At 38.3% G+C, this 12,075-nt stretch overlaps 1 pseudogene; it reads right to left on the bottom strand.

Moving 5' to 3' along the window:
• Positions 1–9,759: 9,759 nt before the first annotated feature.
• On the bottom strand, positions 9,760–10,347 carry LOC101399483 (sigma intracellular receptor 2 pseudogene; annotated as a pseudogene).
• Between the last annotated feature and the right edge of the window lie 1,728 nt (positions 10,348–12,075).

The raw sequence follows: 12,075 nt of genomic DNA, 5'->3' as shown, positions 1-12,075 counted from the left end.
CACAAACATATGAGTGACAGGGACAACGTGAGAATCCAAGTATATTTCCTTCTTCAGCACAGTGTCATCTCGGTCTGCTCTCTGTAAAATGGCTTTGTTTGCAGTGCTTACATAAGTAATTATCAAAACTTACTTCTAGCAGCAGAAAGGGAAACCCATGATCACAATCTCCAACATGTGTTCTAAACACTTCTGCCTTGAAAGGGGGGAATAAAGTAAAAAAACTTCTCAATTTGTCCTGTAGGGGCCACCTTAATCATGGAATATTTTGAGCATGCAGCCCTGATCTTTCAGAACTGCAATAGACCAGAAATTCTAGAAGGTGGAAGAGGCCTGATAGGTCAATACAGGTCGTCACCAGTTCAGTGCCAGGATCCCTACACATGTGCTTAGATGAATTAGTTAGAATTCTATTATTTTTTAAAATGAATTTATTGAATTTTTGAATAAATAATTCACTTATGTGGCTCCAAAATAAAAAGAATAAAGGAATATTCAGTAAAAAAAAATTCTCCCTTCCAAACTTATCCCTCATCTGCTACATTCCATGAATGCTCCCCAAATATGTAATGACTCATTAATTTCTTGCATGTCCTTCCAGAGATATAGATATATATGAATATATATTCTTCCTTTTTTATACAAGTGATAGCATACAATTAATTGGTTCACAAAACAACATATCTTAGGAATATTGCATGTCAAAATTAAAATTCTTGAATTTTTTTTTTAAACATCTTTATGGTATTCTACCTTATGGATGTACCATACTTCTTTTAACTTCTTGAAGGGTTTATTCATCTCTCTCAAGAGGATGATTCATATCTCTTATAAACAATACTGTAATGAATAACCTTATACACATGTCATTTTTCACACGTGTAAGTACATTTGTAGAACAAATTCCTAGAAGTGGATTTGCTGGGGCAAAAGTTCACACGTTTTTTATTTTAACAAATAGTCCTACATTGCCCTTCATAAACATTGCAAACAACTTATATTTTATCAGTAGTATATGAGGGTGCCCACGTCCCCACAGCTTACTTAACACAGAGTGTTATTGAATATTTGGATTTCTTAATCTGATAGGTGGAAATAATATCTCTTTCCATTTTAACTTGTTTCTCTTGTTTTGAGTAAGATTGAACAACTTTTCATAAATTTAAGAGACAATTGAAAAAGTCTTAACCTTCGATTGAAAAAGTCTTAACTTTCGATTGAAAAAGTCCTAACATTTCAGGCTGACAGCTGAACACCATCAGGCTAAAAGAAAACATGGTGATTTATTTTTTTTATAAGGTCATGTGGATATTTTGTTTTACTTTTCAGATTTCTGGGGCCTTGCCAGGTAAAGGAAATCTCTGGGAAGCATCTAGGATCAGTCTACCCCTCAGCCCCTGTGCTAAGGGGCAATGACATTTTAGTCCTGGGGCTGTTGTTCTCCTTCCAGTGTTGACTGGTCACCACCAAATGTGTGACTCTGGGGTGAACAGCTTGCATGGAGGTGTGGGAATAAGCTACTTACAGGACTCATTCCACTTAGAAGTGGATTTTTTTTACCCATTTCTTTGCTTCTCCTCAACCTGTAGAGGAAACTCCTCACAGAGTTTACACACTCAGCTCCAGTTCAAGATGGTTGCTGTAGTCACTTTGCCACCCAAGAGGGTTTTCTCCTTATCCTGAACCCAGCAGAAGCAGAGTTTCCACTGAAAATCTACTTCTTCTGCTCTCTTCCTCGCAATATGGTCTGAATTTCTTCCTTCAGTCAACCATTTCTTCACTCATCTCTTCCTTCCACCCCTCTAAGTCTTGCATTTCTTTTCAAAATCACCACAACCTACATTTATCGTCATGAGTTTGCTGTTGTATTTATTATACAGAACCATCTCCACTCACTTGCTTTATTTACCTGGCTCCTATAGGTGCCTGTTCTTGTGACCTATAGTTAATCTTTTGTGTAATTTGAGGAAGCCAAGCACAAGAAACCCACACTTTCAAATTCCAAGTCCAAACGGAAAGAGGAAAAAACCTTCTAGAGCATAAGTCTATGCTCACATTAATGCCAAACTATTAAAAAGAAAACTGATGTCCTTCCAAGAAACTCAATTGTTTATTTCTTTGTTACTTAATTGGTTTAATTAACCAACTGTTTTGTTTTTAGATGGACACGACCTCAGACTGCTATTTTGTAAGCTAGTTAGGAGCCACAGACTAATTAAAAAAGCCAGGAAATCCATGATGACCTAGAAAACATTTCAAAGTATTAGAGGAGTTTGTTTTAAATGCCGTCTTTATTACAGTCTCTTCACAAAGTATCCTTGTGTAGAAGTTGTACATGTTAGTATGGGAAGAACTTTGGAGCATGAGCTTTGGAGCCAGCAAACCTAGATCAAACATCGACTTGGTCACATTTTTTTCTGTGATGCTTGGGAAATTATTAAACCTCTCTAAGCCCATATATAAAATAACTAATCATCTATTTTCATTCTGTAAATATTAATTAATATTAATATAAATATTGATTCATATTAATTGAGTTTAATTACATTAAAATAATAATGTAAGTTCCATGACATTTGGAGCATAGTAGATCAGCAATAATATTTATTGTAGAGTCAACTATATCCCAGACATTGGGTAAAAGCCTTTGTGTACAAATGGTGATCAAGACACAATTCCCTGCACTCAGGGAAGTTTAGGAACTGTTTAGTCAACCAGATAAGAAAGCAGGACGTTTTGTACAGCTAGGGGTGGGTGCAGGGAAGAACATAAATTTGAGAAACTGCCAACAGTTCCCTCTACCTATACAGCAGCATAAGGGTGGGGAGGGATAATAAGCCATGAGTTTGGAGAGGTGAGGCAGGCATATATTTTGAAGGATCTGGTGGGCCTGGCAAAGGCATTTAGCTTCCGTCCCAAAGCATAGGGGAACCCCTGAAGGGTTCTAAGCAAAGAAATGTCATGATCAGGTGTGTGTTTTAAAATGTTCACTCCAGCTGCTGTGCAGAGAAAGGACTGGAAGGGAACAAGACTCTGTAGAGAAACCAGTACAGGCAAGAAATAATGGTAACCTCAAACAGGAAATGGCAGTGGAGATGGAGAGAAAGGAATGAATGTGAGAGACATTAAAATGTAGAAACTAAGTGTAATTGATTAGACAGAGACACTGAGGGAATGAGGGGTATTGGGGAGAAAGCAGAAATTTCTAGCTCTTACAACTATATGGATAGTGGTGCCATTCACACAGATAGTAAACACAGGAAGAGGAACAAGAATTTTTAGAGGGGGTGGAAAGAAATAATGAAAAAATTGCGTATGTTAATCATGAGATGGTCAATGGCATATCCATTGGATCTAACTGGCTGTTAGATATACGAGTCTGAAGTTCAAGAGAGGGATCTAGGAGATACCAGTCTGAAAGTCATCAGCATGTAGATGCTAACTGAAACTAGGAGCAGATAAGATTGGTGAGGGTGAATATGCAGCACAAAATATAAGAGTCTAGAGTCTATGATAGCCTTGGGCCCAGCTATATTTTAGGCAGTGGCTGTGAGCTGTAGCTACGTGCTAGAGTCACTAGGGAGCTTGTAAAGAATAGTGATGCCAGGACCCCACCACCAGACCAATTAAATCAGAATCCCTGGTGCTGGGGCCCAGGCATCAGCATTTTTTCAAAGCTTCCTAGGTGATGTAATATCCAACGCGGTTGAGAACTCTGACTTAACAGAATAAGTAGAGGCAGAGGAGAGTCTGGATAAAAACCCAGGTGGTATGGTGGCATGGAAGTCCAAAGGATAGAGTATTTAAAAGAAGAGCAGTCAACAGTGTTATATGCCTTGAGAAGTAGCAAAAATATATCACTGATAGCTTGAACACCATCAGGAGTAAAGGAGGATTGGCAGATTGCAGTAGAATATTAGTTAAGGTTATGATACTAAAATCCTTCAATAGCATTGGCTTAAATAAGACAGAAGTATATTTCTCATTCAAGTCCAAGAAGTCTGGGGATAGTCAGTTCAGCCCGAATAGCATTCCATTCTTTCAATTTCCAGGGGCCTTCTATCCTATTCCCATGTCATATATGGTTTCTGTTCCCAAATTCATCTCATGGTCCAAGTAAGCTGCCAGTTTTTGAGCCATTTTATCTACATTCTATCAGCAGGAAGCAGATAAAAAATAAGAAGGGCATGCTCTCTCCTTTTTGAAACATTCCTCCAAAGATGCACCTATCACTTCCATTAGCATCCCATCAATCAGCACCTAGAGATATGGACACACAGAGCTGCAAGGGAAGCTGGGAAATATCATCTCTACTTTAGGCAGTCAACTGCCCAGCTAAATATTGGGGTGTTATTGCCATGGAAAATGGGGGGACTGGATTGTGGGGGACAATAATAGTATCTTTTAAAAGTGGGTTGAAAATGGGAGCAAAATAGAAACAGAATATAAGAAAGTCTTGGAAGATTTTGGCTTTGTAGAGAAAAAGAGCCTCAGGCATTCACTACCTGGGGACAAAAGCACAGTTTTAAAAAATGGCTTGAATGCTTGTTGATTTAGAACGGGAGAGACTAAAACATGATTAAATATTATGAGAGGGCCCAACAGAAAGAGAGAGTTTCCAATTAGAGAAGACACAGGAAAAATTGATGAAGCCAGGCACCTGAAGAGGCTAGGAGGAGTGGGCTTCCGTCTTTTTTGCCCTGAGCTTCTCAAACTTTAATAATCTTGTTAAAATGCAAATTCTGACTCAGTAGGTCTGTATGGGGCCTGAAGTTCCACATTTCTAACAAGTCTGCTGCTGCTGTCCTAAATCTCGGTTTGGAAGGATTAACTAAAGCAGGAGAACAGGTGGGTAATGAGACTGGGGGCTGATACATTTATTTTGTATGGAGGGCAGGAAGAAGTTGAGGGGTCCGATCTTAAGAGTTTCCTTCTTTCAGTGAAGTAGTATTTGAGTTTATCTACTAAGAATTAGGATTGAGCTTCCAGGTTGGTGAACATGTGGAGACTCGGGAAGAGTGCTGGGCTCAGAAAGCATGCAAGCTCCACACCCTTCCCACACACCTTGTCCTATGCATCTCTTCCATCTAGCAGTTCCTGAGTCATGTCCTTTCCTAGTGAACTGGGAATCTAGAGGGTAAAAAAAAAAAATCAGAATAGAGATAGTACAGTAGGAGATTTGAGGAGAATGGAGAACGTTTGTAATAGCTGTGGTAAAGAATGAAAAGAGATGACTAGAGAAATATAAGATGGTCAGGCAACGTTGAGGATTTAAACATGGGCAAAGACCACATACTGGTAGTGAAAGCAATCTGCATGGTTGTATGGTTTTCTCTGACAGCACTCTGCAGCCCAGGTGAGGAAACATAGAAGATGGATTAATTGTTTTGAAAAATGAATTTGATTTCATTTGGAGAATACCTAGCACTATGCCTGGCACCTACTAGGCCCACCAAAATTTTAACATCCACTTCTCAAACAGAAACCATGTAAGAAGTGAAATAATATTAATAGTGGTTGGGGGCATCCCCAGCTACTCTTTTAACTACATTGCATCTTCGTTTATGTCAGGCAAGTCAATATGCCTATTACCTGCCCATGCTCCTTATCACTGTGTAATGCTTTTCAACTTGCCATGCCTATAAATAATCTGAGGTCCTTGTTAAAGACAGATTTTACCTACTTCCAGAGATTCCAACCTAATAGATTTGGAGATGAAGTCCACATATCTGTGATTTTTAAAACATTCTAGATGATCCTGTTGCAGTTGGTCCAGAGAGCACTGAGGAATACTGCCCTCAATCAGGCCTCTTTGCAATTAACATCCCTCCACCTTTGCTATTCTACTTGGTACACACCTTGAATTCTTCTTTTCACCCATTGTTGACTTAAAATCCCAGTTTAAAACTAATTTCTTCCAAGAATCCTTAGCTATCAATTTTACTCCATAATTAATGTACTTCTTCAGCATTTTGATAGAGATCCCTACGTGATTATATGCATGGTGGTATCCTGTGCTTGCTTATCATGTCATGTAACATTACGTTCCCCAGTCTCCCATCACCACTTTAGACTGCAATCTCCCTAAGTGTGGGACCCTGTCTCCTACCAGAGCACTGTGTGACACTGGAAGGTGCCCAGTAACTGTATGCCGAATGAAGAAACAGAAAGGGGGCCGGCCCCGTGGCTTAGCGGTTAAGTGCGCGTGCTGCGCTACTGGAGGCCTGGGTTCGGATCTTGGGCGCACACGGATGCACCACTTGTCCAGCCATGCTGAGGCGGCATCCCACATACAGCAACTAGAAGGATGTGCAACTGTGACATACAACTATCTACTGGGGCTTTGGGGAGGAAAAGGAAAAAAAATGAGGAAGATTGGCAATAGATGTTAGCTCAGGGCTGGTCTTCCTCAGCAAAAAGAGGAGGATTGGCATGGACATTAGCTCAGGGCTGATCTTCCTCATAAAAAAAAAAGAAAAGAAAAGAAACAGATAGGTGAACAAATATGAGAATGTACAGAGACTCAAGAAACAGAAAAACTGATGGGCATACCAAAAGCAAGCAATGTACTGGAAAATAAAGATGTGAGAAACAGAATAAAGTAAAGAAAAAAACCAGGTTTAGCAGGAAGAGAATCATTAGAGCCTGGAAGACAATGTAGGTAGTTTAATCACAAATAGTTTTAGGAAACATGAGAAAAAGAGTCTGCGGGTAACTTGAAATAGACTCTTAAGTACCTGACCAACCTGAGAAAAATACACGGCGAGAAAATCAATGCATTGAAACCCAACAAAGCTTCAAGGTACCATCCCTTTTCAATCACTTGGAAGGAAAATGATGTGTTTAGTACACCCTCCTTCTTCATGTTTGGACTTTTAAATAGGGTATTTGGATTCACAGACTGTAGGCAGCTCAGATTGTCTCTCCTTCCAGCACACTGCTGTACTTTTTAAATGACACCAGACTTCCAAGCCAGATTGATTGTAAACTTGAAAAGGTTATGTGTGATGTAATGAATAACACATGCTACTCCCTCAGGCGCATCTCTAGAACAGCACACATCCAGGATCCTGTGTGTTCTCGTAGTTTAGAAAAGATTGGGAGGAGATCTCGCAGGGGAGCCAAAAGAAAACTTCCTGTTATGCTCCCTTAATAAACTGCTCTATCTTGAATTCATTAACTCAATGAATACACAGTAATTAAAAACTATTTTTGGCATTCCATAAATATGAATGAGTAGGTGGAATAATGGATATAATGTGCCAAAGTGCAAGGTGCTGTGGATAATCAGATGACTCAAAAATGGGACCTGCTCTTAATAGAGATTGCAAACTAATAAGGAAAACAAGACATAAATAACCCTATTTGAGGAAAATGTGATAAGCACCATCATAGTTATAGATTTTACTATGAAAACACAGAATACAAGGGAAGAAGGAGATATTTCCAATTGGAGTGCTAGAGAAGAACTTTGCAAGAAGCTGTGTTTAAGCCGAATCTTGAAGTGCATGAACTTTTAGTTTATCTTTCATCAGCAACACATATATATTATAATTGCAACTTTGTACTAATTCTTAAAACTAATAAAGAATAATTCAAACTGTTTTTTTTAAGGAGGGGCATTATTTTCCCAAAGAAAATTCCGTGATTGCATAATACAATATTCTTCATTTTACATTTATGTTTTCAACATGACCATAAAGAGGGTTGATTTTGGAAAATTATTTGATTTCTTCGTGAATTTCCTCAGAACTTTGATATCAAAATTATTCTCCTTTGAAACGCCTATCATGTCACTGTTCTGGTTAATTTTTTTTCATGAGTGTTAACATGCTTAACTCTGCAAGTATTTGTCAATGGCTTTGTGTATAATTCAAATAGTTTTCCGCTTTTATTGACTTCATGATATCCTGCATCATTTGCACCATTTGCATTTTTGTTTTACAATCATTTGCATTATATTCTTAACGGTCATTACCGTTATCTGAAAATGCAGAAAGTTTCAACACTCAGTGAAAGTCTGACCAACGCAGACATTGATAGACAGGATCAAGGCACTTGAGTGGGGTGTCAATTGAAGAAGTCAGTTCATTAGTCAACATTTTCATATTATTTCCCTATAAAAGCTTGGATAATAAATACTGGGATGATGAGAGCTCCCTGTGTTTTATGACTCCTATTTTACAGATGAGAAAACGGAGGCCTATGGAAGTCAAACAAGGTGCCCATGCCCATCCAGCTCATAAGTGATAGGACCAGAATTTGAAGGCAGTCTGACATGGGTGCTCACTCACTAAACAGTGTAAATGCTGATCAAGTGCTTCTAGTTGTCAATTAGGAGTAAGTCACCACCACAAATTCACAAAACAGGGGAAGCTCATCTTTCCTGCATTGCCTGCTAACTTGTAATTGCCCCTTTCCCTAACTTCTTAAATTACACAGACAGATTCTTACTTTTCAGTCTTTTTTCCCTAACATATGTAATTAATGCATTTCAAGACTGTGTTAGCTCCAACCCGCAAGTCTGGTATAACAATCTCTTCATTGACCCATAAATCATTTAGAACTATGTTTTTAAATTTCTAAACAGAGAAGGATGACTGTCTTTTGGCTATTTATTTTTCATTTTATTGCATTGCAATTTGAGAATATTATCTGCCTGATGTAGAAATCTGGACCCACTGGTGTTTTTGGGTCAGCAGCTACTTTTATTTGGACCAGACACACGAGTCAGATGATACTCCCAACGAGACCAATACGGCTTGTGAGCAAAACAGGCAAAAAAAGAGGGAGCTAACGGGGACTAGTTTCTACCATTTTCCATGTGTGTTCACACGTCTTTGTTTTTGAGTTGGCCTTGAGTAGGAATTTAGAGAAAGCTAATAGAACACCAAGGACTGACATGAAGAGACCCTAGATGCACACACTGGACATGTCGTGCCCACCTGCCCCCCTGTCATCAACTGAGAACAAGACGGGAAGGAATGGTTAAACTATTAGGAAGGATGAAGTTATCCAGGAGGAAGCACATCGCTAGATCAGGTCTGAGACGCCAAACCTCAGAGTAAAGGAACTTATGTCAAATAGTATGTAATAATATAGAAGACTAAGGTTTGGAAAGAGGATAAACAAGGAGACTTTAAAAAATCTCTTCTCCTGGGACAACCTGTTTAAGACAGAAACAAAACACCTTCTAGTCTAACCTATTTCTGACTGCAAGTCATGCCAGAGCTGAACTTTAGGGAAAACTAAGTTTAAACCTCTTGCAGAATATTTTCTTTTTTTTTCCCCAGGGGTGGGGGCAGGAAAACATGATATGATTTTTAATGAATATTAAAGTAGCATAATTTCAAATTTAAAAATAGCCTAAAATATCTCACTATTCATTTTTCTGATTAGTGATACGCTGTGGAGAATCATGAGTCAAGGGTTTAGTTACACGTATATTGTGGGTCAAAGGACTCATGAATATGCCAAGCAGGCCATGTTTCTTGGAAGTTTGTCCATTTTCTGGTCTGGTCCTGCTTCAGTAATCCTGCAATGGAACTTGGGCACCTGGTGAGGTATTGGGCACCACTTCCCTATGACCTACCCCATACCCCTCTGCCCATCCTCAGGGATGGATCTGTTTGGGCCAATGCCTTTGGAAGGTGCAGGTTTGCTGTGGTTCCTGCTATCGTCTTGCTGTTGTGTTGCTGCTGGTGTGTTTCAAATGCTACTGAAGACATGGGTTCTGAGCAGGTTTCCTTGTACTGGGTCCTATAGGAAACCACTCTGTGCACATCTCTCCCCTAGGCCAGTGGTGATTTCTCTCATTTTTTTCTTTCTTTTCTCCTCATGCTTGTAGTCGGGGCTCCACAATATAAAAAGCAGAAGCATAAGAGGGATGAGAAAGGAGGGGGCATAGCCGGATACGAAGGTTAGCCGTTCGTGTAAAGTCTTAGGTCCTAGTCCTTTGAAACCACTGGCTTTGGAGCAATCCTCAAATAGAAATGTGGAGAGAACTGGAATTATTGGAGTTTTCATGGTGTGAACAGAGTAGACGATTGCAGGGGTGTGAATCCACTTGCAGCCTTCTTTGAAGAAGGCATATGTTGCAATGAGAAAGAAAGGCAGCTGAAACACATGCTTGCAAAACAGGAAGGACTTAAGACACGTTGGAGGGATCCTGTAGCCCTCTGCTTTGAACTTCTTCGCATACCACTTCAGCAGGTTTCTCAACTCCCAGGGTAGAGTTCATGCTGCAGCGCCACCTGCAGGTCCATGAGCAGGGTGATGGAGCCTTGGGAGAGGAAGTAGAGACCCAGCAGCCCCTCCAGGCCGCCGGGCGCCCAGAGCACCCATCATCAGTTAGTTGGGTTGGGCGAGAGCTGAGAGGGCCCTTGCTAGGACCGCCTGGAAAGAGCTCCACGGGTGTATCTTAAGACCTGTGTTGGAACCATTATGTGATTTTTGTAAATGATGTATATGTATTTTAAAAGAATGTGTATTCTTTAACTGTTGGGTATAAGATTCTATTTAAGTATATTAGATCAAACGTTAACTTTCCTGAAACATATTCTGAATCTTGGCAATTTTTTATTTGCTTGATTCATGAATTACAGAAAGAACTGTATTAGGGTCTTACAATATGATTGTGGATTTGTCCATTTTTCGTTGTAATTTTGTCGATTGTTTTTACTGCTTTAGGTTTATTATTGTTAAGTTTAGAATTTTTGTATGTTCTTGGTGATTTTGTTCCTTATCACTGTATCGTGTGCTTGTTTCCTAATATATGCATTTTAAATTTTATTTAAAGACTATTTTGTCAGGTATTTTATAGCTATACCAGCTTTCTTTTGGTTAGCATTTGCCTGGAATGATTTTTCCATCCTCTTAGTTTTAGATTTTTTTTGTGTCATATTTTAAATGTATCTCTCTCAAGCAGTAGAGCTGACTTTTAAAAAATCGACTCTAATTCTATCTTTTAACTGGTGAATTAAGTTTATTTGCATTTATTATGATTATGGATATATATGGATTGATTTCTGACATCAAATGCATTCTATTTAGCATATTTTTTTTGTTTCTTTTTCTTCTTTTCAGGATTCTATTTAGTTGATAGTTTTCTTTATCCATCACTGCCCCTGGTCTAACAGTTATACATTCTAGGACCTTGAGGGTATTATGGTAAGTGAAATAAGTCAGAGGGAGAAAGACAAATACCATATGATTTCACTCATATATGGACTATAAGAGACAAAAGAAAACAAATGAACGAACAAGACAAATGGGTAAAGGGAGTCAATTATATGATGATGAATGGAAACTAGATTTTGGTGGTGAGCCCACTGTAGTGTATACAGATGTCAAATTATAATGTTGTACACCTGAAACCTATACACTGTTATAAACCAATGTTACTTCAATAAAAAAAAGAAAAGATTGGAAACAACAACAAAATGTAATATATTATTAAAATTATTGTATATGACATTAATAAATGTACAAAGAAGTTTTAAAAAGTTTTACATTCTATTTCTCTGTCTTTAGTGATATCTTGAAACTTTTATCATGAATTCTTGACATAAGGTCTAAACTCAATCAATATTTTACTCTCTCCTGAAAATTAAAAGGATTTTAGAATGCCTTAACTCCAAATTTGACTTTTTTACATTCTATAGTTTTCTAGTATTTTTGTTTCATTTTGTTTTTATATCCTCACATTTGTCACTATAGTCATTGCTAATGCTTAGATAAATCAACGTTTATGAATGTGATTGCTCGTCACTGTGTCTTTTATCCCACGCCTTCATGATTTCAATTTCCTTCTTTTTGAAGTATATCATTTAGTAGTTCACTTTAGCAAGGGTCTTTGAGTGATAAAAGTTTCTAGTTTTTTGCTTGAAACAGATCCTCAAATAACAATTTAATTGAGCATACAAATCTAGGTTGATACTTTCCCTTGGCACTTTGAATTTATTATTTGACTGTTTTCTGGTCTTTATTTTTGCTATTGATAAGTTTTTGAGCTTTTTCTAATTGTTGTGCCTTTTGTTTGTTGTCACTTTTAAAATTTTAGGTTTTACAGCTTCA

The sequence above is a fragment of the Ceratotherium simum genome, chromosome 1 (genome assembly GCF_057802395.1).
Source record: "Ceratotherium simum simum isolate JZ-2026a chromosome 1, ASM5780239v1, whole genome shotgun sequence".
In the NCBI taxonomy this organism is placed as follows: Eukaryota; Metazoa; Chordata; class Mammalia; order Perissodactyla; family Rhinocerotidae; genus Ceratotherium; species Ceratotherium simum.
This window is presented reverse-complemented; position numbering and strand designations above follow the sequence as displayed.